This window comes from Peromyscus californicus, unplaced genomic scaffold (genome assembly GCF_007827085.1).
Source record: "Peromyscus californicus insignis strain IS unplaced genomic scaffold, ASM782708v3 Scaffold_4__1_contigs__length_199733344, whole genome shotgun sequence".
In the NCBI taxonomy this organism is placed as follows: domain Eukaryota; kingdom Metazoa; phylum Chordata; class Mammalia; order Rodentia; family Cricetidae; genus Peromyscus; species Peromyscus californicus.
In genome coordinates, this window is record NW_026294562.1 from 5,980,823 (window position 1) to 6,008,693 (window position 27,871).

The window sequence follows — 27,871 nt, forward strand, 5'->3', positions numbered from 1 at the left end:
GTGAGACACACACACACACAGACATGCTCAGGATGGGACCAGTTAAAACCTAGCACCTTAGAACAGAACAGGTAAGTCTCTCTAAGAATCAAAATACAAGACAATGCTAACATGCCTAGATACAATGCTCATGCCCTCGGCTCACACACTCCACTTCTAGATATGATGCTTATACCCATGAGCTCATACTCTCAGCTTTTGTTTGGTTTCATTTTTGTGGTGCTTGTGGCAAATGTGATTTTGGTTAAACCAGAATTAATTTAGAGTTCAAGAACTACTCAAAACTTATTTTTAAGAGTTAAAGTTGGGCTAGAACAATAGTTCAGCAGTTAAGAGCACTGGTTGCTCTTGCAGAGGACCTGGGTTTGATTCCCAGCACCCACACAGCAGCTCACAGCCATCTATAATACAATTTCCAAGGGGTCTGACATCCTCTTCTGGCCTCCACAGACACCAGGCATACCCAAACATACATGTAGGCAAAACACCCTTATGCATAAAAAAAAAAAAATAAAACACACAAAAATTTAGAGTAACAAAAAACCTTCTGTCTGGATTTACCCCCATTTTTTCTTTATATCTGACTTCCTGTTAATGGTGTTAAAAAATATTTATTTTTTAAAACTTAAAAAAGATTTAATTCTTAATTTTTTATTATGTTTATATGTGAATGTCTGTGTGTATGTATAAGTGAGTGCAGTGTCTGCAGAGGCCAGAAGAGGGCGTCAGATGCCAAGTTGGAGTTACAGGCAGTTGAGAGACGCCTGACCTGGGTGCTAGGAACTGAATGTGGTCCTCTGTAAGAATATTAAGTGTTCTTAACCACTGAGCCATCTCTCCAGCCTCTATTTATTTACGTGTGTGTGTGTGTGTGTGTGTGTGTGTGTGTGTGTGTGTGTGTGATTCTGTGTGAGTTGTGTGCACTGCATGCATGTAGGAGCCCACAGAGGCCAGAGGATAACATTGGATTCCTGGGAACTGGAGTTACACACAGTTGTGGCTTCTCATGTGGGTGCTGGGTATGACCCGGGTCCTCTGCCAGACAATGGGCACTTAAGCCTGCTTCCCAATTCCCAATTAGTGAATTTTTAAAATTACTCCCCCCCTACTTTGATCACATCCTTGGGGATGAAAGGAAAAAGAACCCCCAGTTCACATGTCAGAAGATCCCCTTTCCCCATCACTTCCTTTCTCATTCTCTGGTCAAGAGAAAAGGCATCAGAGCAGAAAAGTAAAGGGAAAGTGGAGGAGTTAGGGAACAAGCCACGCCCCCATCTCCAGGAATAGTCCTTGTTAAGCTTTTCTCCCATATTTAAAAACAAAGCATACCCCTTGTCAGCACAACCTTTGAAATGTGGGTTTTCCTCCTGTACTACATTTCAGACACATCTTTGCGGGCTGATAAATGCATACCTCCGTTGACGCTCTTAATGACACTGTGCATATTCACCTATGGACAAAGATTTATCTTAATACCATTTTCTAGCTAGTATGTGCTGACTTTTGCTCTTATCTTCGAGTTACAAGCTTTAATTTTACCAAAATAAACAGTCCTCAGCGAGACATATTATGTCATTTTTTTATTACTTTTCTTTGGCTAAATTACCATTGGTAGAATTCTTGGGGTACTCACATACTTCAGATGTGTTTATTCATGATTCCCAGACCAACTTTTACTCACACCCTCCCAAAGCCAAACCAAGTACTCCGTGAGTTCCTAGCACCCTAAACCTCCCCAGTACTGAGTTCGAGCATCCGCACAGCTATAAGTCTGATAGAGAGAAGCACATCTTGTCATTTTGACTTTGACTTGTCATGATTCCTTTGGTCACCAGGGAAGTTAAATTTGTTTTAAATGTTGGCTGATCAACCTTGCAGATTAATTTTTTAACTCTGTTTGAGAAGATTTCAAAAGCACTAAAGAGAAAAAATGCTCAGTAGTCATCCAGCCTCAATATTTATTAACCAGTAGTCAATCTTGTTCCCCTATGTTTTCCTCATAAACACAAATACATCAGCATATCTTAAATCCCAGACATCGTATCCATTGCATATTTTCCATATGCATTTTATTTCAAGGATCAGGTTGGCTTTGAATTTGTTCTGTAGCTGAGGCTGGTTTCTTGATCTTCAGGCTTCAGTTTGCTGAGTGCTGGGAATACAGGCATGAATCACCATGTCTGGCTTCAACATGTATTTTGAAAAAAAAAATCTTCTTTTAAAAAATAATCATAATGTTATCAAACTTGAAATAGAGCAATAATTTGTTTAAAATACCACAAGAATCTAGTCAGTGTTCATATATCTGACTCTCTCTCTCTCTCTCTCTCTCTCTCTCTCTCTCTCTCTCTCTCTCTCTTCTTTTTGGTGCTAGGGATCAAAACCAGAGTCCAGTCTATGCTAATCATGTGTTCTACCATGGAGCTATGCCTCCAGTCCATGCCTCGTGTTTTTCCTTTTCCTTCCCCACAGGTGATGTACTGAATTGCGATCTGTACAAAGCCCACACATTTGCATGTGGTTGCTGTGTCTCTTTGATTTCCCTTCCTCTTTCTGTCCCTCCCTTTCTTCTGTAATGAGGTGAAACTCAAATCATTACCATCCTCAGAGCCCTTGCTCGCTTGAGAGAGGGTCTTGCTTTGTATCCTGGTTGGCCTGGAACTCAGGTCTCTTGTCTCTGCTGAACAACCTCTCTATCACTGACTATGTTCTCATCCCTGGGTTTTTTGAGCCAGGGTTTCACTATGTAGCTCAGACTGGTTATGAACTCACTATGTAGCCTAGGTTAGTCCAGACCTTGTGGTTCTCCTGCCTCAATGTCATGAGTAAAGGGAGTACATGCATACTCCATCACAACCAACTGCAATAATCATTTTAAAGAGTATGATTTGTAGACCAGTTTATTTACAACTCTGTGCAGACACTGCTGGCCTCTAGTTTGAAAAATATCATCATTCTGGAAAGTACCTAATAGGCACTCCTACCCTGTTGCTCTCTCCCACCATCCCCTGGTAACCCTTGGTCTTTCTGTCTTTGTGAATTTGCCTATTCTCTTATTTTATACACATATGTATGTATGTATGTACGTACGTATGTTTGTATGTATGTATGTATGTATGTATGTATGTATCTATCTATCTATCTATCTATCTATCTATCTATCTATCTATCTATCCTCTTCCTTCTATTGACTTTCCTTTTTTTTTTTGGTTTTTCGAGACAGGGTTTCTCTGTGTAGCTTTGCGCCTTTCCTGGGACTCATTTGGTAGCCCAGGCTGGCCTCGAACTCACAGAGATCCGCCTGGCTCTGCCTCCCGAGTGCTGGGATTAAAGGCGTGCACCACCACCGCCCGGTGACTTTCCATTTTTGAATGAATTGAATCATCCTCCCCAGTGGGTTCCCCCATCTGGATTTTTCTGATTATCCATCCCCAGTTTCTTGTACTTTTGGCTAATTAGTGATCAGATTTGGCAACAAGTTCAGGTTCAGATGTGATTCTTGTTTTATTTCAGGATCTTTTGTATTTACTCCTGTGTATTTGTATGACTTTACATGAGGGGACATTTACCTTAATTTGTTACAAGATCAATCAGTGGGCTCAGATATTATCAGCTTGGTCCACTTAGTATCAAGTCTCCCGTTATCTAGGTATGTGTGTGTGTGTGTGTGTGTGTGTGTGTGTGTGTGTGTGTGTGTGTGTGTGTTCATTCAGGTGCACGTACACACATGTGCACTTGTGTGTAGAAGTCAGGGGTTGGTGTTGGGTGTTTCAATTGTTGTGATGAAATGCCATGACCAAAGCAACTTGGGGAGGAAAGGGTTCATTTGGCTACATTTCACATCATTATTCATCATTGAAGGAAGTCAGAGCAGGAACCTGGAGGCAGGAGCTGATGCCATGGAGGAGCGATGCTCCCATGGCTTGGTAGGCCAGCTTTCTTTCTTTCTTTCTGTCTTTCTTTCTGTCTTTCTTTCTTTCTTTCTTTCTTTCTTTCTTTCTTTCTTTCTTTCTTTCTTTCTTTCTTTCTTTCTGTCTGTCTGTCTTTCTGTCTTCTCTTTTTATCTCTTTAAGCCTACAGCACCCGGTATTCCCAGGCGGTCTCCCATCTAAGTACTAACCAGGCCCGACCCTGCTTAGCTTCTGAGATCAGACGAGATCGGGCGCCTTCAGGGTGGTATGGCCGTAGACTAGGCCAGCTTTCTTAGCACTCAGGACTATCTGCCCAAGGGTGGCCCCACCCATAATGGGGTGGCCCATCCTCCATCAATCACAAATTAAGAAAACGCTCTGCAGGTTTGTCTACAGCCTGATCTTATGGAGGAATTTCCTCGGATGGTGTTCCTTTCTCTTACAAGACTCTAGCCTGTGTCAGGCTGACATAAAATTAGCCATCACAGTACCTTCTTCTACCATGCTTGCCTCATCTTTCTGTCGCATTTTAACATTTATAATGCATTTTGTGTGCATGCATGTGGGCACACAAAGGCCATGGTATGTGTGAGAAAGTCAGAGGTCAACTTTGGGAAGGGCTCTTTCCTTCTGTCCAGTAGATTCTGGGGACTAAACTCCGATCTCTGGGTCTACACGACCTCTCAGTTCAGCTTCCCAGTGGTGCCTGGCTCACTCCAGTCTTCCATATGCAAAGTCTCAGGAGAGAGAACTGCCAAGTTCAGCTGGGTTCAGTGGCTGGGTGGGGTGGGGTGGGTGGGGGCATGTGGTGTTAGGACTTCTCCAGCTTATCTGCCCCTTCAGGGCTCCTTTAGGAAGGGACTGCAGGGAGGGATTTGTGGCTTGGAGACGTTAAGAAATGATTGACACTTTTAGTACAAGCACTCAGTAGGAGCTGCTGGACACCTCTCCTTTGTTCTTCAGTCACAAGTTCCTAACATTATTTTACCCCCAAGAGCCATCCTGCTTAGGTGCTGGACTCTTTTCCTATCGTCCATGCTTATCCCTCTGTTTCAATATGGTAATTTTGTATCTTAAAAATCTTATTTATTTTTATTTTATGCCTGCATGTATGTATGTGTACCACATATGTGCACGGTGCCTATGGAGGCCAGGAAGGGGCATCAGATACCCTGGTTCTGTAGTTACAGATGTTTGGGGGTGCTGGGAACTGAACCAGGGTCCTGTGCAAGAACAACAACTACTGAGCCATCTCCCTAGTCCCCGACTTTGCATCCCTCAATAAAACTAGTGCCGGGGTCACCTCCCGGGATCTCTCTCCACTCGCTCAGGAGTGAGCGGGTTGGAGCAGCTGCTCTTCCCCTGCTCCCCAAGGTCAGACTCTTGAGCACACTGTACTTGCTTCACTACAAGCTCCTTGAAGATGGGCATCTGCCCTACTTAGCTTTCACCTCAGTGCTTTGCCCAGATCTCGACGACAGGGACTCAGCAAACGTGGGTGGGAAGCTTTCTGACCTCTTCTTCCGTCCTTGGAGAGCCTCCCTAACCTCCTTGTAAATGCTCTTGCACCATCTAAGAAGCAAACCGGATTTGTCTTGGCAATAGAGTCCAAGCACCTTGGGCAGGAGAAGCAAGTCTTGTGCTATTTTTCTTCCTTTTAAGGTACTGGGAGAGGCTCACTGGTACTTGTTTGTTTATTTTTACTTTTCTATTGGATAGCATGAAGTTCTAGCCGCTCAAACAAAACTTTAAAAAATAATGGTTGACAGAATCTCCTTGTTGTTCTGATCTAACCATTCAGGGGCTGGGGGGTTGTGACAGAACTCTTTCCCACTGAGAACACAGAAGCACTGTTAACCCATTACTTCTTACAGCCTATTGGCTAGTGCTTACTACTCAACCATACATAGCTGCAAGGTAGTCTAGAAAATGAAAAGTCGAGCTTCTGTGGAAGATGATGGAGAGGATGACATCAAGGAACAGCTTTCAAAGTCTCTTATGTACCCAAATAATACGGTCAGGGTCCTTTCTGAGTCTCTTCTTCTTCAACAGACTAATTTAAAAACATTTAAATTCTAAAAGCATGTGCTTTCATCATAAAAAGTTTAGATGCACATAAAGAACAATATAAGAAAATCTCCAGCACCATCAGCCATACTCCTTTTCAGAGCTAAAGGCAAGTAACTGTTTGGTATGTTTTCCTCCAGACCTTTGAATATGTTTACACGAGTGTGTGTGTGAACACACACATGTACACAAACACACATTCATATAGTTCCTTGTAGATGGAAGTTTACATATATGTACTTTCAAATAAAGCTATAACAATAAATATACAGTAGAACCATTTATTTTTCATTAGTAATTTGATTTTTTTTACTTTATAATCTCTAATAGATATTTAATATCAATACATAATAGTATTTCATGATATGGATAAATCTTTATTTACATATTCTTTGTTGGTAGACTGTTTAGAAAACTGCCATTGTATAAAATTTGACCTCTGTAGAGTTCATGAGCTCTCTGCTTTCATTAGACACAAAACAGCAAGTCCAACCATTGACATATTATGTGACCAAATCATTATTTCTGCAGCTAGAAGGGGTAGCTGAAATGTCTCAACTGTCTCAGAGATGGGTCTGGTTAATAATCAAATCTCTCACATTTGCTTAGTACATTCCTTAAAACATTGTGGACTGTTTACTTCTTCCTGTATTCCTGGAAGAGAGTAGGGCAAGATTCATCATCCCCAAACACCAGATGAGTGGGAAGCCCACAGGAGGCTTCTGGCTGTTGTTGAGAGCAGACCTCAGGAAGACCATGTGTCTGGCCTCACACTCCACATGCACGTGGTTCCTGCCCACCTTGGGCTGGTCTCCTAAGTAGTCACATCTGCTTTCAAATCCTGAGGCCAGGAGCACAAACATTCTCATGAGCCTCCCAGTGATTGTCTCTTGGCCTTCAACGGCAAATCCAGATTGTCTACAAAGAGAGTATTCAGGTTAATGACAATCTATCTGAAGACAAACAGAAAAAGGGTAAAAGTGAGCTAACCCAACCATTCAGCAACTCTAACATGAATCTTCAAAGGTCTTATTAATAAAAAACCTAGAGCCAGATATTCAGTCAGGGTGAAAGCTGGAAGATCAGAGGAATGGAACAAACCACAGCTAACCCCACCTTGACAACTCCTCAGCTGATCCTGTTTCTACAAGTCCTCAGACTGAAAGCCTCTGAGTCCTTACCCAGAAGGGCTCTCAGCTGAACTGCCTAAAAGTCTCTAGTTCCTGGTCCTCACGCCTTATATACCTTTCTGCTTCCTGCCATCACTTCCTGGGATTAAAGGCATGTGTCCTTACCAAGCGAAGACATGAGATCTCAAGTGCTGGGATTAAAGGCATGTGCCACCATTCCTGGCTCTGTTCCCAGTGTGGCCTTGAATTCACAAAGATCCAGATGGATCTCTGTCTCCTGAATGCTAGGATTAAAGGTGTCTGGCCTTTATGTCTAATCTAGTGGCTGGCTCTATTCTCTGATCCACAGATAAGTTTATTAGGGTGCACAATATATTGGGGGACACAATATGTCACCACAAGAAACTGTGTTAAAGGCCCAAGTGGGCTTGCCTGAATTTACCCTATATGTTAGTGGCAGAGCCAGGACTATGTCTCTTGATTTCCTCTCTAGACCATTTTTTCCCTTCTTTCCTTTCCTTTTCTTCTCTTTTGAGATCATATCTACCTATATAGCCCAGGCTAACCTGGACTTGCTATATACCTCAGGCTATCCTTCAATTCAAAATCTTACTGCCTCAGCCCTCTGACTGCTGACATTACAGGTGTATGGCACTACAGCCAACCTACTCTTGGCTTCTTTTTTCTGCAGCTCACAAATGCACTGATAGAGGGCATTGTGCACTAGCAACAACAACCCTGGGAGGCACAAAGCCCAGGAGGTAATCCAACAGTGCCTTAGGTAGGGCATGTGAGATGAAGCAGCACCGGAGGAGAATCATGTGTGAAGCAATTCCCATGCCGCACAATGTCAATGGGCCCTTCACAATGGGCTCCTCAACACCTAGCTGCTCCTGCCTGCTTCCCCCCTGATGGTTTTTTAGAAGCGCTCTTACCCCCAAGGAAAAGTCCTGAAACTTGACAGAATCCACTAACAAGAGTTTTATCAAGACAAGGAGAAAGGGATAGATGTGATCAGGCCTGTGGAAGAACACATGTGAGAAAGAGGGTGGGGGGAACATGGGGCCTGTCTTTTAAAGGCCAGGCTGCACCTGCACACACAGGCATGTGCATAGATCACGTGGTCACACCTGCATGATTACATGACCATGCAGTCATGGGGCATGGGTTATACAGAATATATGACCTGGAAATGACTAGGTGGAGATGACTAACTGTCCCGCCAGGCATGCACAACCATGGGGACATGGCTGGAATTCCTATCACCCCCTCATCTGAGAAGTAGGTTTGGGCAGGGCTTGAGCTACCCTTTTCCCATTGGGCTCTGTCCTAGAGAAGGTCCAGTTATCATGTTCATAGACCCCCAATAACCACCCCACTTACCAGACTGGCTGAGGGCTATCATTACAGAAACCACAGTTTCTAAACCCACTATCAGAACCTGAAAGCTGATCTGTTCTGGGAAAGAGAGAAAAGGCCTGTGAAACACAGACATGCTGGGGAGTGCAAGAGACATGTTGGGACAAATGCAGAGGTGAGACACTCATCGAGCTTTAGGAAATAGGGAGAGATGCAGTTTCTTCTGCTAAGGCTAAAATCTGTGCTTCCAAATGGGCCCCTAAGAGCACCCAGAATTAAATGGTCTAGGTGGGGTGTAAGTGTATTCTGGAGCAGCTTTGGATTTCCAGACAGATGATGAATGGAAGAACTGATGTTCTAGTTTATCAATCAGACTTTAATCTCCTAATTATGACTCTATACCGATGACTGTGTGTCAGGCACTGTGTGGTCTATGGTGTGTCCTATACCACTGAAGTGTAGTCACTGGAATGTCAACTTATCATTAGTCCATCCATCCATCATCCACCATCCATCCATCCATCTGTCCATCATCCATTTATCCATTCATCTATCATCCATCCATCCATCATCCATCATCCATCCATCATGTATCATCCATACATTATCCATCATATATCATCCATCCATCATCTAGCCATCATCCATCATCCATCCATCCATTATCCGTCATCCATCCATCCACCCATCATCCATCTATTCTTCATCCATCATATATCATCCATCCATCATCCATCCATCATCCATAACCCATCCATCCCCCATCTGTTCATTCATCTATCTAGCCATCTCTCCACCCATCTACACATCCATTCATCTATCCATACACACATACATTCATTCATACATATATCTGAGCATCCATCTATCTATTCATTTGTCTTAGTTAGGGTTTCTATTCCTGTGAAGAGATACCATGAGCATGGCAACTCAATTCTTTTTTTTTTTTTTTTTTTTGAGACAAGGTTTTTCTGTGTAGACTTAGCTGTCCTAGAACTCACTCTGTAGACCAGGCTGTCCTCGAACTCATAGAGATGTGCCTGCTTCTGCCTCCCGAGTACTGGGATTAAAGGCGTGTGCCACCACTGCCCAGAAACCATGGCAACTCTTATACAGGAAAGCACTTAATTGGGGCTGGCTTACAGTTCAGAGGTTCAGTCCATTATTGTCATGGCAGGATGCAGGCAGACATGGTACTGGAGAGGTAGCTGAGAGTTTTACATCTGGATTGGTAGGCAGCAGGAAGGAGTGAGACACTGGGCCTGGCTTGAGCATCTGAGACCTCAAAGACTACCCTTAGTGACACACTTTCTCCAACAAAGCCAAAGCCACGCCTCCTAATTGTGCCACTCCCTCTAGCCACTTGTTTCGTTTTGTTTTTCGAGACAGGGTTTCTCTGTGTAGTTTTGGTGCCTTTCCTGGATCTCGCTCTGTAGACCAGGCTGGCCTCGAACTCACAGAGATCCACCTGGCTCTGCCTCCTGAGTGCTGGGGTTAAAGGCGTGCACCACCACCGCCCAGTGAGCCACTTTCATTCAAACCACCATACCATCCATCCATCCATCCATCTATCTATCCATCCATTCATCAATCATCCATCCATCCATTCATTCATCAATCATCCATCCATCCATTCATCAATCATCCATCCATCCATCCATCCATCAGTTCATCCATTTATCTGTCCATCTATCCATCCATCTTCACATCCATCTTTTCACCCATCATCCATCCATGCATGCATCCATGAATGCATTCATCTGTCCATCCACCCAGCCATCCAGCCAAAGATGCAGATCTTCCTCCTTCACAGTGACTGGATGGGACCCACACATAAACAAGACTCCACACAATGTGATAGTACAGTGTAAACTGATTTCTCCAAGAATCTGTCAAAGGCCTCCAGTCCCAATCACACCTCCCACCTTGTGAGTCAGAAATTAAAACACATTCATTAATCTCACCTAAAAGTCCCAAACAGTTCTGCTTCAAGTGGTAATAAATATTTCATGCCCAATTGTGTGGTGTTCCTAGCTGTGTTTATTAAATAGTTTCTCATAATTCCAGTTATTCATTTTAATAGGTCAGGCCTTGGCTGTGATTTAAACAGACCGCTGAGGAAACAGCCGTGGTTAAACATTGTAACAATATGGATTATTAATTTAATTGGCCGGCTATTACTTGTTTGGACTCTGAGCTAACACATTTAGTTCAGTCTCTAGTGGCCCATAAACCGCAAAGGTCATGACTTCAACATTCAGAAGAATGGGGAAAAGGCGTTGAGGCTGAGATTGGGAGGGAAACTTAAGAGCTGCGGGGGAAGGCAGCGTGGGGAGGCAGCCGGCTTGCTGCAGGCAGGGCAGGGCAAAGGGGATTCGTTTGTCAGCTCCTCATTAAAGCCTCTTCGGCAGCCCAGCCGCTGCCTGGGTTGGCAACTGCCAGGAGCCAGTATCTCCCTGGGATTTCTGAGAGGGCCAAATCCTTAGCTATGAAGATGAGATACCCAACCCCAGTGAGGCCTGGCCCTTTTCTGGATGCCTGAGCACGTGGCAGGCCCGTGCCTTGTAAAAAGCACGCGACTGGGGCAGGGAGTTCTTAGGGTAGCCCTGCCCACAGCCTTCCAAACCTTACTCCACCAAGCAAGGAGTCCTTCCTGGCCCCCTGGCTTTCCCAGACACCACCTAATGTCTACTGGATCCCCAAGACTCTGGGATCTACATGACATTAACTCAATCCAATGCTCCATGACCTGTGAATAGCCAAAGTCCCGCCTGGAGGGTCTGTGATTGCCCACATGAGCCTTACCTCTCTCTGCTTTGGATTCCTGCTTCAGCTAAGTTGGTTCAATATAGAGAGGAACTCCAAATCCTCCTGAGGGGTCTGAGGAGATGACTTCGTGGGTAAGGCGCTTGCTGTGCAAACAGGAAGACCTGAGTTTGAATTTCCAGCACCCACATAAGAGCACAATGATGCCCAACTGTAATCCTAGTGTGCCTAGGACAGAGATGAGGAATGGAGACGGGACTCCCTGGCTGGCCAGGAGACAAAATGCAGGCATCCCCAGGCTTAGTCCAGTGCTGACCTCTGGCCTCCTCGTGCTCACCATCTTCCCATACACACATGTAATGTGTCTACTGCCCACCATCCGCCCCCCCCCCAAAAAAAAAACTGACAACAAAAAACCCTGAGTTGGCCCAAACATGCAATACAGCCCTTTCCTCATTCACTTTAGGCATCTGAGAGTTGGGGAGACTGGATGGGAGGTTTTGGGGAAAGCCAGGTAGAGGCTGCATAAATGTAGTTCAAATGTCAGGAAAAGGAAGTTCTTGGTCCCTCCAGGCGGCTCCAAGGGCTGAGAGCATTTGTTGGCCTGCCTTGGGGTTCCCCAGGCCACTGCCACCTGCTGACTCTTGCCTCTGTTCTTGGTCTCAGTCACCTCAAACAGCTGTTCTCATTCAGGACCTCTGGCCAGTCTAGGAGTTCTGTGGGGTCTGCGAACTGGGGGAGGAAATTACATCTTCAGTTTTTGTATTGGGTAGCTTCCATCTTAATTTCAGGGTTTCCTTCTCACGTGAGGATAAGAAACAAACCACAGCCGTACCAGGTGTCCCCAGGGCTTTGTCACCACGAGAGTCTGTTTTATATGAAGATCCTGGGATATCAGGTGTCTCCCTTGGATTTACTCAGTTCTTGCTTGTCCTGGACTGCAGCATCTCTTCACCTCTATTAGATGCTTGCCAGACTAAACTTCCCAACTCTGGAGAAACTCCGGGCTGAGGAGTTCAGCCGCCGATGGTCGGGCTATGAGTTCCCACAATTGAGGGAAAATGCTAGAAACCTTGGAGGATTCATGTGCTCCTTGCACAGCAAGCTGTGCTTTTTAGAAATGCATTTTCAATAATTCATCTTTATGACTAAGACATCCCAACCCCAGGAAGCACTAAATTAAAACTAATCCGTTGAGTGGCCAGCATGTCACGTGTGTAAGCACTTTTTAAAACTGACCACGAAATAACATCCTTCATATAGATACCTTTACTCTGTGAGATTCTAGGGATAGACTGGAGCTCAGTCAGAAGAGTGCTTGTCTGGCATGCATGAAGCCCTGGACTCATTCCTGAGTACCACATAAACTGGACATGGTAGCATACATCTGCAACCCCAGGATTGAAGAGATAGAGGAATGAGGATCAGGAGTTCAAGGTCATCCTCAGCTACACGGTGAATTCCTGAAATACATAAACAACCTGAAATACATAAGACTCTGTCTCAAAAAATCATTGAAAAGTGAAATTTGAAATTGTAATCTGGGTATGGTAGTATGTGCCTCCTATCTTAGCACTTGGGAGGTAATGGCAGGAAGTTGGAGAGTTCAAAGCCACCCTGGGCTCCATGGTGATATTCAACATTAAAACAAAGTAAAAACCTAACTGCTCTGGTTTCATCTCTGTTGCTATGTTAAAATGCCCTGGCAAAAAGCAATTTAGGGAAAAATATTTATTTGGTTTATGATTCAAGGTTACAGTCCATTATTCCTGGGAGGTCACTTGAAGGACTTGGAGCTGCTGCTCACATCCATAGTCAAAAGGAGAGAAATAAATGCATGCATGCTTGTTGACCAGTTAGATCTTTCTGTTCTCACGGGTCTGGGGCCTCAACCCAGGAATGGTGCCATGCACTTGCCTGCTGTGAATTCCAGAATCAATTAAAGCAATTAAGATGATACCTCAAAAACATGTCCATAGGCCAATCAGGACTGGACAATCCCTCCCTCCTCAGGTGGTTCTACGTTGTGTCACTGACAAAACTAACCGTCTGGAGCAGGAGAAAAGTCTCAGTGGCCGATTTCCTGGGGACTCAGGTTTGGTTCCCAGCCCCCCAAGTGGTAGCTCACAACTGTCTGTAAGTCTAATCTCAGGGAATCCAACTCTCTCTTCTGGCCTCTGAGGGTGCTGCACATACATGGTACACATGTATACACCCAGACAAAACACTCATATACATAAAAAACAACAATCCTAACTATTACATCAACCAACTAAGCAATAAACAAAGAAACTGAAGATATATGTGTCGACTTATTACATAAATGAACTTATAAAACAACACACAGATTACTACATCACAATAATAAAACATTTGACAACAGCATTCTAATAATTGGCTTCCTTTTTGCCCTCTGCATTTGGTTTTATTCATTTGAGAATACTAACCTGAGAGGGAGTCCCTAGTCTTCCCAGAGCAATTCAGCTTCACTCAGGCTGCCTCAGCGTCACCAAACTCTGGCCTTTCTCTGAGAAGGCTCCAGCTTGCAGTGTGGGCATTCTCCTCCCAAGTCCTTCCCATCCCAGTTCCTCGATGGTCAGTCCTGTGCTGATGAAGAGGGAGAACACAGAGACGGGAAAATTGGCTCTTCGTATTTAGGAGCATCGGGCCAGTCATTCTGCAGCAGAAAGCGGTTGTTGCATTTGTCCAAGCCTGACAAAGGTGGAGGGATGGAGCGGAAGCAGTGGTTTGGGGATGGCAGAACTGTGCTCATTTCCCAGCTCCCTTCCTGCCTCACGGCTTCATGACTTTCACAGCTCTTACAATCAACGTAGAGAAGAGAGCAGAGAGATGCTCGGCCCCGGAAGTGGCACCGGCTGGCGTGTGAGTCAAGCAGACTTTGTCATCCCAGCAAATGTGTGACCAGTGCCTGCCACTTGCTGTCTGCGGATCAATGGACAAACGAGTGAAGGACCAGTTAGTGCTGATTAACGTTGTCTACTTGCCTGGGCGAAGGGACCTTCAGGTAGCTAAGAAAACATTTCCAGGCATGCTTGTGAGGACGAGATCAGCGTTTGAACTGGAAGACAGTAAAGAAGACAGCCCTCACCTTGAGGGTGGACATCAATGTACGAATGGCCTATGGAGGGCACGAAGAAGGGTGGATCTACTCTCTCTGAGCTGGGGCTTCTATCCTGTATCTTCTGCTCTAAACCAGTCCTCACTGATGAGCCAGGGAGGCAGCTCCGCGGGGAAGTGCTCGCTGCCCAAGGACGAGGTTCAGAGTCCCACAGCGCAGCACATACCTTAGTCACAGAGTTTCTGCTGTGGAGTTTGAGGGTCAGACAGCCTGGCCTGTGCAGTGGCAAACAAGAGACATTGTTTCAAGGTGGAGGATGAGGACGGACTCCCAAGGACCCCAGGTTGTCCTGACTTCTGTGCACACCCTGTGGTACATGAGTACCTGCACTCACAACACACACACATACACACACATGCACATGCATGTGCACATCATACGCACACAGATTTTTTTTTAAAGAAGGAATAAAATCATTGCTATTGGTCTCAGGGCCTTTGGTTCACACCAGGCCTTGCTCCATCCTCTCCCTGATCTCAGGCCCTTGGGTTTGGGTGTCCCTGACTCTCTAGCTTACAAACGACAAATCATAAGACTTCCACAACTGTGAAAGTCCCCAATAGTCACTATCCATCTACACATGTGTTGTGTATGCTACATCTGGACGGCAGAGGTAACCTGGAAAATGATATTGCCTGGTGACATCATTGTCTTAGCTTGTTCAGTAACTGGTGTTTACATGACCTAAAATCATCTAACATTGCATTTCTTAGAACATAGCATTGTTGCTGTGACACATGATTGTCCACACACACATACACAACTGTCCATACACATGCATGATTATACACACACAAACACACACACACACACACACACACACACAAACACACACACACACACACACACACACACACATACACATGCCCTATTGATTCTATTTCTCTTGAGAACCTTGACTAATACAACGGATTGACATCATCGACTAAGGAGAAGTCTATAAGCAGCTTTAACCCTTAGAGTTCCGAGACTGTCTCCCTTAACATGTATGTGTAGATGAAATGTGATTCCAACAAACACTGCAGATACCGGGAGAGGAAAAAGTCACGGAATGGTGTGCACTTGGGTCCTCGGGACTGAACTCAGGTCAACAGTACCTTCACCCACTGAACCGTCTGGCCCAAGGAACACGGCATTTTCCAACACCATGCTGCCTGCTAGCCCCTTGCTCTGCATGCTGTCCACACACCTGGACCCATCTGAAAGGAAAAGAGGGCTTTGGCTTCAGGGCAGAGACCTCCACCAGGGCCTTGACTCTCAGGATGAGACGGCCAGGAGCTTCCAGCCCAGCTGGGATTGAAATTGGAGGAGAGCAGGTGGAAAGGAGGGCGGCTTATCTGCATTTTATATGAAAAGTGCCATGCAGGTAACTCACATGGACACAGAGTCCAAAACAAGTTCTCGAAAGACGTGGGATGTGCTCATGGATTCCTCTGAGACAGCCAGGCAGGCCTGTCTTATTCCCCTCAGATTCACATCCGTAGCATGCTAAGTACGAGGGCCTCTGTCTCTGGGACGGTCAAGTGCATTGGTCGCTTTTCCTGTTGCTGTGACCAGCTTTGCTCCTGAGACAGGAAGGGTTTGCTTTGGCCCACCGCTGGAGAGGGCTACAGCCCATCAAGGGACACGGTCAGCCGAGACAGTGGCAGTGGGAGCTGGCAGCAAAACTTGTTTGCATCTTGGTTGCCAACCAGGAAGCAGAAAGCCCAGGGCAGAGTCATAGCTGGCAATCACCCTTTGGCCCCTCTGCCATAGCCCTACAACTGATGGCTGAGCCTCATGTCCAAAGGATCCTGCAACCACCCCACACAGCATCAGCAGCCAGACACATGTGTCAGTGGTGGGCATTCCACGTGGAGCCTCACCACTGAGCTTCATAGGACTCTGAGGTCCTTTACCCTTCCAGAATGAGTTGGAGACACGTACAAGATAAGCATTCCCAAGAGCACAGCCCTCCGCACGGTCCCTTCAGCCTCCTATGATGGGATCTATACATGTGTGCACAGCAGGCCTGGTGGTGATGAGAACAGGAGAATGACAAGTCATAGAGTTTCTTGTACACCCAGAGAGGAAGGTACAAAAGTGGATAAGGAGGGGGACCCCGTGTGGACCTGAGAACCAGGGCGGCCCAGCCACTTGTTGACACTGTCAACAAGAGCTCTTTCTCTCTGTAGGCTGCCATTTTTTGAGATGATTACCTGACCTCTTGGTGCAAAGAGCGACTGTTGGCATGGCCTTGCCCATTCCACCAAGAACAGGCTGCAAAAAGTCTCTGGGTTTGGACATCTCCAGGTGTTTATTTGGTTTTTCTTAGTTCTTGTTTTTAATTGGTTTCAGATGTGAGTACCCAATAGAGGCCCTGAATAAATAAAACAGATCATAAAATATGGCCAAGCAAAATGGGCAGGAGTAATCCCAGGGTGCATGGAAATGCACTTCCAGAAAGGCTCATAAATAATGAGGTGGAAACAGTAGTCTATTTTCCCTTTAATGGAAAGCCAATTAGGAACTCTCGCTGGACTGGCGGGAAGGAGCCAGGTTCCTTTGTTCTGTAATGAGCAGGTGGGGGAAGGGAAGCCGCTAAGCTTACCAGAACAGGGCAGCAAAAATGCACTGGTCACTGGGCCCCCGTAGAGAATGATGGGCAGGAAGAACTTCCGAGCTCATGCCCACCGCTCTGACTCCTCCCAGATGAGGCAGCACGGTCTTCAAGGCCAAGCTGTGCTGAAACAATGCACTAGTGGAACTGTGGAAGTCCACGGCAGGAAAAATCCCTGGGAACTCACACAATCTGGCTCCTGCCCCAGCCTTAGGAGGTCCTGAGGGAGCCCTCAGATGGTGTTACCACTCAGCAGCCATCACAGAGCATAAGACAGTCCACCCTGTCTGCTGGTGTCTCCTCACTCCAATGACTGTCTTCTCAAACAGGCCAGAGCCTTCACAGCACTTCCTTGGAGAACATTGTAGACCAAGGCAGAGCAGCCCTGGGGCCTCCCACACCACAAAGGAAGGGTTTCTTTGCAGAGTCCTTTAGCTGCTGGTGACAATCCCAGAAACCGTTCTCTTCAATCTCAATGACTTCCCGAGGTCAGTGCCTACCTGGTGACTGTAGAACAAGGTTATGGTGGCCTCTCCTGGCACCAGATCACATGTAGCTTAGTAAACGTGTAGGCTTCGGGGGCAGGGAGGCCTGGTGAGGAGCTTGACCACAGCTCTTAACAGCTGTGTGATCACGGTCAATGTTTCTTTCTTTTCCCATCTCTGTCTCTCTGTCTCTGTCTCTCTCTGCACACATGCCATAGCGTGTGTGCGAAGGTCAGAGGGCAACCTATGCTTGCTTCTCTTCTCACATGTAGGTTCATTGAACTCAGGTCATCAGGCTTTCCATCTGCTGAGCCATCTCTTCAGCCCCTTCAGTTTAACTGCCCTTAAATTGCAGGCATCTACAGTTGTCAAGGTGGTTGGGTGAACTTGGTTCTTACTTGACCGGGCTCAATAAACATCAAAGGTATCACTAGCAGTTAATATGACAGGAAACCACTGAGGCTGGCAGACCTCTGGACTAGCTCCTGTGGGTTCCTGTGAAGTCCACCATGGACTTAAGGATGTCACTGCTTAGTCTACACCAGGATGTCAGTTTTGGGCATGGGGGGAACAGTGCTCTTTGGAGACGTGGTTCAGTGTGATTCTGGTGTGATTCTACCAAAGAAGTAGCTACCAGGTTCAGCCACATCAGCTCAGGATGGAGAAGGAGGCCTAGAGACATCAGGGACATCTGTTGTGGCTTTCTGGGGAGCTGAGGGTCATCGGTGATTGTCAGAGGAACACAGACACCAGGGGAAATAAGGTGTTTGTATATATCCTTCTTAATCAGACTTGATCGTGCTTTTGCAGAGAGAGAAATCCACAGAGCACAGCAGCTCTGCTGTAAGAGCCTGATGAGGGCACGGACAGGAACACAGCTCAGATCCACCTGCAGCCATAGGGTCACAGCTCAGAGCCACCTGCATCCATAGGGTCACAGCTCAGAGCCACCTGCATCCATAGGGTCACAGCTCAGAGCCACCTGAATCCATAGGGTCACAGCTCAGATCCACCTGCATCCATAGGGTCACAGTTCAGAGCCACCTGCAGCCATAGGGTCACAGCTCAGAGCCACCTGCATCCATAGGGTCACAGCTCAGAGCCACCTGCAGCCATAGGGTCACAGCTCAGAGCCATAGGGTCACAGCTATCTGCAGCCATTCCTCTTGAGGAGTTTTGGGCAAATTTCTAAGGAAGGCTGTTTTTCATCACTGACATGGGTCAAGCACTGCCATTGTCCTGTGAGACCCCAAAGAATTCTTTGCAAATCAGGGCAGTCTAGAGGAAGATGAGGTCTCAGGAGAATTGCCTGGGAGTGTTTGCCACCTGTGGAACATGGCCTGACAGTTGTCAGGTCACTTGCTCAGCAGGGCAAGGAGAAAGGAGTGAGCAATTTGTGAACCCACCATTCTACCCGTGCACTTTGTCCCAGTTTCTCCATGATTCAGGTACAGAATCTGGAGTTCAGAGAGGTCATGCAGTAGTGTGTGCTGTGGACCCTGCATCCCATGCTGTTGGGTGGGTGCAAGCACCAGGAACCCATTGGTACAGACCCAAGACAACCAAGCAGGCCAGCTGTACAAGGACACAGCTGACATCAGCGTGGGACTTGGAGTCAGCAGGAACCTGTCACTCCACCCAAAATATACTCTTGGGGTTAGGGATGCATCTTAGGAGTTAGGAGTATCTGTCTAGCAAGCAATGAGCCCTGGGGTTTGATTCCTAGCACTGTATACAATCAAAAGGATCATAAGTTCAAGATCATCCTTGGCTACATGGTGAGTTCAAGGCCAGATGGGCTACATGAGATCTATTTTTAAAAATTACCCTTTTGGCAAGAGAGAGGTCCTGGCTTGGGCTGATTTGCCTGGCTAGACCTTGCCCGCGAGGGTCACGGTGCTTTGGGGGAGGAGCCATTCCAAGGAGTCTGTGCTGGCAGACCTGTAAGCAGGGTACATGTCCATTGGTCAATCAGTTGGGGAGCTGGAGGGCAGGACTGGATTCAAACAAGTGACCTAAAGGCCGTGTGGTGCTAGTCATGTCCACATACCACCCTCCACCTCCGGGAGCCTCGACTTCCCTGTCCAGTCCTGTGGCTTCCTCTTTAGTGACCCCGTGATGCTGGCATTGCTTGGGAAGGGCTGGTGCCCTGCCTGAGAGGAGATCTTTGGCCAGGGCAGAGAAAGGGGAAGCGAAAAAGCATAGAGACAATTTAAGAGCAAGTCAGTGCCATGGAGAAGTGCGGCAGGTCTGTGGCTTTCTCATCGTGGGAAAATGACAGATCACCAGGAAGACTTGTGGGGGAAGAGGTCAGAGACCAAATATGAAGAAGAATTAGAGATCTGGAACTGTCAGCGTCATCTTCAGAAGCGGTCAGCTGGGGTAAAGTTCAGCGGGGAGAATGCTCATACAGCAAGGCCCTGGGCTGGAGCTTAGTTATTTGTGCATTTTAATATTTCTTTTTTCTTTCGTGAGAGAGAATCTCACTATGTGTCCCGGACTGGCCTGGAGCTTGCTCTGTAGACCAGGCTGGCCTTGAACTCACAGAGCTCTGCCTGCTTCTGCCTCCTGTGTGCCACTCACCTGAAAGTCTGTGCTGCACGGCTGCATTTTTAAAAAGGATTCACCTTGTGATTCAAATGTATTTGTGATAATAAAACATTTAACCAATGGAAGGATCAAGCTGGGAACTGTAAATTTAAAGGAATGTAGAAGTAGATAATATATAATTAAAGACCTATGTCTGGGAAGTTTGAATTTAGTTGAGAGCTTCCTGGAAGCTAAGACAAAAAGGGAAACATGAAACAATGATAGGTTATATAGTTTTCATTGTCTCATAAGAAAAAGTGAACCTGCAAGTCAGAAAACAAAAATTTCTCCCAAATTGTTTTAGTTGAACATCAAATAGCCCATGGAGAGACTTACCACTATAATTTCACTGAGCATAAGAAGTGTGATCTCTATGGTTGCCACCATGTGAATGCTGTAGAGCATTGTGGGATATTTGTACACTGTGTGAAGATGTTGTTGTGGCTGGTTTAATAAAGAGCGAATGACCAATAGGTAGGCAGGTGGTATAGGTGTGACTTCTGGTGAGAGGAAGAAAGAGGAGGAGGAACTGAGGGGCAGGAGAAGCCAGGAGACACAGAGAGGAAATGGGGGGCTGCAAGGTAAAAGAGGTAACGCCACATGACAGAATGTAGATTAATATAAATGGGTTAATTGAAGTTATAAGAGCTAGTTGAGACAAGCCTAAGCTAAAGGTCAAGATTTCGTAAGTAATGTAAGTCTCTGTGTCATTATTTGGGAGCTGGCTGGTGGGACAGAGAAAGACTCGTTCCTGTGGAGGGTGAAGAGGTGCCCATCAAGTGCCTGCCTCAGGCTTGGACAGATCCCCAGAGGTTATCAAGGTCACTGGGCCCCTCTCTCCTTTGTGTTGTGATACTTCTGTGTACAGTGTGGGCCTGATTGCTCCCAGACCCTTTCTGCTTCTCACCTCTCAGCCTCCTTCTGGAATGGTCTCAGAAGGGCTGGTCATCATGTGGCATAGCAGTTAGGGGGTGTGTTATAGACGGGAGCACAGGACAGTTCTTCTCCCATACTACCTTCACCAGTGATATTAGCAGCATTCTTTTCTCCATGGTTCCTGCTCTTTTGGATACACCCTTGGAAATGCAGGTTGGCCAAGGTCACTCTGGTAACCCTGTCACTTTTCTTCTGTCCCTCTACCCTGGGGTCCTGGTGGCTTCCTACATTACCCATCATTAGACTCTCCCTGTTTGCTTTCTTAGTTCTTTCATTTCCCAAAAAACCAATTCCTGCATCCGAGCCCCTCGATTTTCAGTCTCTGCCTAGCTCCTGTCTCTTGGGGACATGCTACCTGATGCACCCCAATTGCTATGCACCCTTGACCCTCACGATCCAGGGAGGAGCCCTCCCAATTCCCAGTCAGAACATGCATTCAGAGTACTGAGTATGGCCCTGCAGCAGAGGACCTGAATCACAGAGTGAAGGCCTTCCCAGTCCAGGCAAAGCAGCACTCAGGTTTGCCATTCGTCCTGTATGTGGTGGAATCAGAGACTAATAAAGATATTGTCTGGTTGGAGAGAGTGTTTTTATCCATGGTGTGCAATGTTAGTATTTACCATGGCCTAGCATCTTGGGGGGACTGAGAAAAGAAGTGTGTATGTACCTAGTCCCTCAAGGAGCCCCCTGGCACAGTCCTGCTGAAATCTCTGGGACTTTTGATTGGCTCACAGCCTCTCCTGAGGGTGTTTCATTAGAAACCTTGAATAAACAACGGGAGTTTTGCCTGCTGTAGTTTCTGTTTACAAACTCAGTCTGTGGGGAGGGGAGGGGAGGGGAGGGGAAGGAAGAGGAAGCTTGCCCAGCACCTGGGAGGGGCAGCCTGTGCTCAGGGGCCCAGAAGGACTAATCTAGAAGACTCTCAGGTGAGTGGGATTTATTTGATTGTTTTGGTAGTCCTTTGGAAAGTTGCAAGAACAGATATCGGTTTTGAAGGACATGAAAGCAGGTTGTCTCCACGGCCTTGTAAGTAGAGCTGTGTGCATGGCAGTGCCCTGGGAAGGGACCTATGTCTGGGCTAATGCCTTTCCCTCTTCATGGTAAAAATTTTTATCCACAGGGGCCAGAAAAATGGCCCAGAGAGTAAAAGCTTTTGCAGTGTCAATCTGATGACCCAAGTTCAAGTCCTGGATCCCATGGTGGAAAGACAGAACCAGTCCTGAGTAAAGCTGTCTCTGACCTCGGGTCACATGGCACACCTGCACACACACACACACACACACACACACACACACACACACACACACACACACACACACCTGCCTCTGGGGTGGGGAGCAGGGTCTAACAGGCATCTATAATGCTCTCCTGGGAATCCTGGGGCCCAGTGGATGAGGTGTGTACTAGACCCCACCTTTGTGCCCCTGGTCCCAGATTTTTGCCCTCACCCACGTAATTCTTCTTTGCTCTGTATTAAGAATTGAACTTCAGGCTTTTTTTACCCCCAAAGGGTCCTATGACTCACATAGTTTGAAAACCACTAGTTAGATAAACCACACCACACCAGGCTTTTTGTTGTAGGGATTCAGTCTTATTTCAGAGGGCCCCAGGTGAACTGCTGACCTGGGGTGTCTCCAAAGCTAGGTAATAATGGGCCATGCTCTAATCTGAAGAGACTCCACTGTATTTGCAGAGAGCTTTGAAATGTTCTGGGAAAAAGCTGATCAGATGTTCAAGGTATTATATTCAGGGAGAGACAACCCTCCCAACTCTTTATAAAATGGATTAAGCCGGTTTCTAAGGGCTGCAGTGTGTGTGATCTCAATCCCTCTCTGATTCCTGACTGGCCACCTTCCTCTTTGTTTCCTGAGTCTTCCTGGCCAGGGCCGGGATGCCTTCTCCTGCAGCCTTCTCCCTGTCAGCACTTAGGGAGAGCTGAGGGGCACCCCTGCCCTCGCCCCCACCTCACCCAGGGTACAATTCATCCTCACAGGCTCAGATCTGATGGAGGGTGACCCCAACAACTATGGTAATTGTGCCATTGTGCGCTTGGCATCTCTGACCCACTGAAGAAGTACATGGAAAAGTTGTGGATCACAACCCCAGAACAGTGGTCAAACAGAGCTCATAGACAGCCACGTTCCTGCCTGTCTCTCTTTAAATGAACAGCTAAAGTTCCTTTCAAGAGATAGAAACAAGCTTGGCTTTCTGCAAAAGGGTCATGCCTGCCATGTCTGCTCAGGCTGCCCCACCCACGGGCAGCAGGCAGACGGCTCCATTCCCTATTGTCAGCAGACAGGTTGTAAGGAAGGGCCAGCCCAGGTGCGGATGATTCACAGCCTGTGCTGACCAGCACTCTTCAGGGAAGCCCTGAGCCAGCACCATCACTCCTCAGTTGCTGGTGAGGAGCTTCAGATGTATTTATCGACCATGTGTGTGCATTCCTGTGTGTGTGTGTGCGTGTGTGTGTGTGTGTGTGTGTGTGTGCATTCCTCTGTGTGTGTGCGTTCCTGTGTGTGTATACATTCCTTTGTGTATATTCCTGTGTGTGTGTGTGCATTTCTATGTGTGTGTGCATTCCACTGTGTGTTCATTCCTCTGTGTGTGTGCATTTCTATGTGTGTGTGCATCCCACCATGTGTGTGTATTCCACTGTGTGTGTGTGCATTCCTGTGTGTGTGTGCATTTCTATGTGTGTGCATTCCACTGTATGTGCATTCCTGTGTGTGTGTGTGTGTGCATTTCTATGTGTGTGTGCATTCCTGTGTGTGTGTGCATTTCTATGTGTGTGTGCATTCCTCTGTGTGTGTGCATTCCTGTGTGTGTGTGCATTCCTGTGTGTGTGCATTTCTATGTGTGTGTGCATTCCTCTGTGTGTGTGCATTCCTGTGTGTGTGTGCATTTCTATGTGTGTGTGCATTTCTATGTGTGTGTGCATTCCACTGTGTGTGCATTCCTCTGTGTGTGTGCATTCCTCTGTGTGTGTGCATTCCACTGTGTGTGTGCATTCCTCTGTGTGTGTGCATTCCACTGTGTGTGTGCATTCCTCTGTGTGTGTGCATTCCTCTGTGTGTGTGCATTCTACTGTGTATGCATTCCACTGTGTGTGTGCATTCCTCTGTGTGTGTGCATTCCTCTGTGTGTGTGCATTCCACTGTGTGTGCATTCCTCTCTGTGTGTGTGCATTCCACTGTGTATGCATTCCACTGTGTGTGCATTCCTCTGTGTGTGCATTCCTCTGTGTGTGCATTCCTCTGTGTGTGCATTCTTCTGTGTGTGTGCATTCCACTGTGTGTGTGCATTCCACTGTGTATGCATTCCACTGTGTATGCATTCCTCTGTGTGTGTGTGCATTCCTCTGTGTGTGTATTCCTCTGTGTGTGTATTCCTCTGTGTGTGTGCATTCCACTGTGTGTGTGCATTCCTCTGTGTGTGTGCATTCCACTGTGTGTGTGCACTCCTCTGGGTGTGCACTCCTCTGGGTGTGCACTCCTCTGGGTGTGTGCATTCCTCTGTATGTGTGCATTCCTCTGTGTGTGTGTGTGCACTCCTCTGTGTGTGTGTGTGCATTCCTGTGTGTGTGTGCATTCCTCTGTGTGTGTGCATTCCACTGTGTGTGCATTCCTCTGTGTGTGTGCATTCCTCTATGTGTGTGAATTCCTCTGTGTGTGTGCATTCCTGTGTGTGTGCATTCCACTGTGTGTGTGCATTCCACTGTGTGTGCATCCCTCTGTGTGTGTGTGTGTGTGTGTGTGCATTCCTCTGTGTGTGTGCATTCCACTGTGTGTGCATTCCACTGTGTGTGCACTCCTCTGTGTGTGTGCATTCCACTGTGTGTGCACTCCTCTGTGTGTGCATTCCTCTGTGTGTGTGCATTCCTGTGTGTGTGTGCATTCCACTGTGTGTGTGCATTCCTCTGTGTGTGTGTGCATTCCTCTGTGTGTGTGCATTCCTCTGTGTGTGTGCATTCCTCTGTGTGTGTGCATTCCTCTGTATATGAGCATTCCTATATATGTGAGGGGCTGTATACATTCGGGGGTGTGTGCTTAGGTGTGGAGGCCAGAGGTAGATGTCTGGATGTCTTCAGCCACTGTGTATTTTATTTTTTGAGACACTCTTTCACTGAGTACAGAGCTCACTGACTTGGCTGGATGGACTGGCCTGTGAGTCTCTGGAATTCGCCTTGCTTTTACTTTCCCAGTGCTGGGCTTACAGGCATGTGTTACTGAACCAAGCTGCTGGAGATGGAAACAACATTCTTGTGTTTTCATTTTATCAACTGAACCATCTCCCCAGCCCCAAGATGTGTTGTATCTATTCTTCCTTAATTCTATTTATCTTATTAATGTGTCCATAGATTTACTCAAAACTATATACCCTTCGGGACAAGCCCATTGTGCCAACACTTGGGACTTTGAAGACTGGCTAGTCCCAGGGTCAGGTGGGGACCAGAGATGATCATGAACTCATCTCTACTCCTCATCCATCATCACAGCTTTGTGCTTCTATCTTTAAATGGGGGGTGCGCAACCACAGACCATGGGCTGTCCGCTACTAAAGAAAGGTGAGCCCAACCTTGCAGGAGTAACACATTGTTTACCCTTTAAGACTCACCGCATCGATTCCTTCTCTTGGAAGCCTTCCGGAATACCCCAGAAACTGGCATTCATTTTCTCTCAAGGGTGTTCTCTGGGCTGGGTATGCATTTTTATTTCTGAACTTATCACAGGCCTTCTTTTTCCCCTCTGATTTCCCTTGCTGGCTGTGGTCATGAAGCCTTAACAAAATTTTATGGAATTGAATAATTGAGTTGTTTATTGAGTAAGATAGTAGCCTGAGTGACATTATCCACAGAAAAATGTATCATATCCTTGAACTATGGTGATCTCCAGTCTCTGGCACCAAAGATGATTATATCCATTTCTCGTTTATTTCTCATGAGATCCCTGTGTATTGAAAATCTCCCTCAGACATTCCTTCTCTTCAGGGTCTGACCAAGGTCATTTGTGCAAATTCTTGGCTCTTCACATTTGTTCCTCCAGAAGCCATGTCCTTTCCTGCTCACTGATTTACCTGGGACCCTGAGAGACCCATTCGATGGTGGTGTCCCAAAGGGAAGCAGCTGTGGTCTGGGTCTGTTTCTTGGAGGTTCCTTGGTTCATGAATAAATGTGCCTAAGTCACCAACAGCTGTCAGCTCTGCATGGAAGAATGCAGTGGAAGCCTTGGAGGGGACACACAATGTCCGTCCCCTGTCCCTGCAAATAGTGAGTCCTTGTTTTTACACACACACACACACACACACACACACACACACACACACACACACACACACGGGGTGGGAGGAGAGAGAGAGAGAGAGAGAGAGAGAGAGAGAGAGAGAGAGAGAGAGAGTGCTGCTGTGATTCTTACCTGAAGAGTAAGTCATGCTTCAAAAGAGCTTGCTGTGTCCCTCAGTAGTCACCCAAATGGCCAGCAAAATGTGTTTCTTCCTCCACAAGCCCCGCTTGAGATGAAAGAGACTGAAGGCTGGCACCACAGAGCAGCCACTCTTATCTGGGGCATCTGGCCAAATGGAAGCACCTGGAAGCATCTGTTCTTCCGGCTTGTCCTTGCCTCACTCACTCCTTGACATGTTGAGGGATTTGCTTTTCAGGTAGCACAGGCAAGTTGATAAATTTTGTCACCACTGTGACCAAATACCCAACATAAGCAATGCCAGAGAGGAAAGGCTTGACCCATGGCTGGTTCTGTTGTTTCTGGGCACGTGGTAAAGCGGGGCGCCATGGAGCATCATGGCAGAAGTGGATGATGGAGTAGGAAGACACGTTCTACCAGAAACTTACTGCTTCCAGCTCTGCCCCGTCCCTAAAGTTTTCACTACTTCTCAAAATAGTGCCATCAGCTGTGGTCTGGGAGCACGTGGGGGATACTTCATAGTGAAGTCCTAACAGATATGAAGCATGTTTGTTTTGGATGAGTTCAGTTGTCATGGCAGCCATGCCTTCAGCATCTCCTGTGACTGACAGCTAGAGGTGGGGCTCTGTATCTGCCATTGCCCCTGTCACACTTGCTCAATGCTTAATGCCCCAGCTGTAAGGGTTCTTGATGAAAGGAGGAGACTGGAGATCAATGGAAATGCTTGTGTGGGACTAATTAATTAATTACACTTGGCTACACAAAGAACTGGGTGGGTAGGTACTCTCAGCTCTGCGCCACAGGTAGCTGATGTAGAGAGGACGGGAGGGCTGGGCCAAGAAATCAAGAAGAGCCCGAAGGTAGGGAAAACAACCCATCTATGTCAGCTGGAAGCTGGGTACAGAATGCTTCAATTATCCTCCATTGTGCTAAAAAAAAAAAAAAAGAAGATGAAATAAAGAAAAGAAAAGGACCCATCTTTAGTCATCTAACAGAGGTTTGCTTTTTATGATTCATCCACCTGGACTGAGCTTGGCTGGAGGTTCTTCTACTCTCCCTGTGTCTGCTAAAACATCAAGATGGCAGCTCTATTCCACATGTGGTACCTCAGCTGCAAGATGTGTTTCTCCAGTACTGAGTCCACAGAAGCCTGAGGTTTGTGAGAGATAACAGCCAGGATACCTAGGTATGTTACACAAGGTGTATGTCCCGAGCCTGGTCAAGAGAGCGGTTGTGATGATTAAAAGATTCTCAAGAGATTTATCACAGAATGGGCCCCACACTTCCAGATCTCCAGATGATGGCTGGGACCTGATCATTGTAGTCTTCCCCACCTCCCCCCTTCTCCTCTCCCTCCTCCCCCTCCCCCCTTCTCCTCCTCTTCTTTAAGACAGTCTCTATATATAGTCCTGGCTGTCCCGGAACTTGCTATGTAGACTAGACTGGCCTTGAACTCCCAGAGATCCACTTGCT

General features: G+C 46.7%; 1 long non-coding RNA gene and 1 other non-coding gene across 2 annotated transcripts; both read right to left on the reverse strand.

Moving 5' to 3' along the window:
• Positions 1-4,071: 4,071 nt before the first annotated feature.
• On the reverse strand, positions 4,072-4,190 carry LOC128095874 (5S ribosomal RNA). The gene has a single exon (XR_008213468.1). It is a non-coding gene; the product is annotated as a 5S ribosomal RNA (ribosomal RNA).
• A 2,143-nt stretch (positions 4,191-6,333) lies between these two features.
• On the reverse strand, positions 6,334-27,671 carry LOC128125267 (uncharacterized). Its single transcript, XR_008223121.1, has 4 exons — positions 26,393-27,671; positions 13,681-14,587; positions 11,273-11,379; positions 6,334-6,896 (listed from the first exon to the last, which is right to left on the reverse strand). It is a non-coding gene; the product is annotated as an uncharacterized LOC128125267 (long non-coding RNA).
• Between the last annotated feature and the right edge of the window lie 200 nt (positions 27,672-27,871).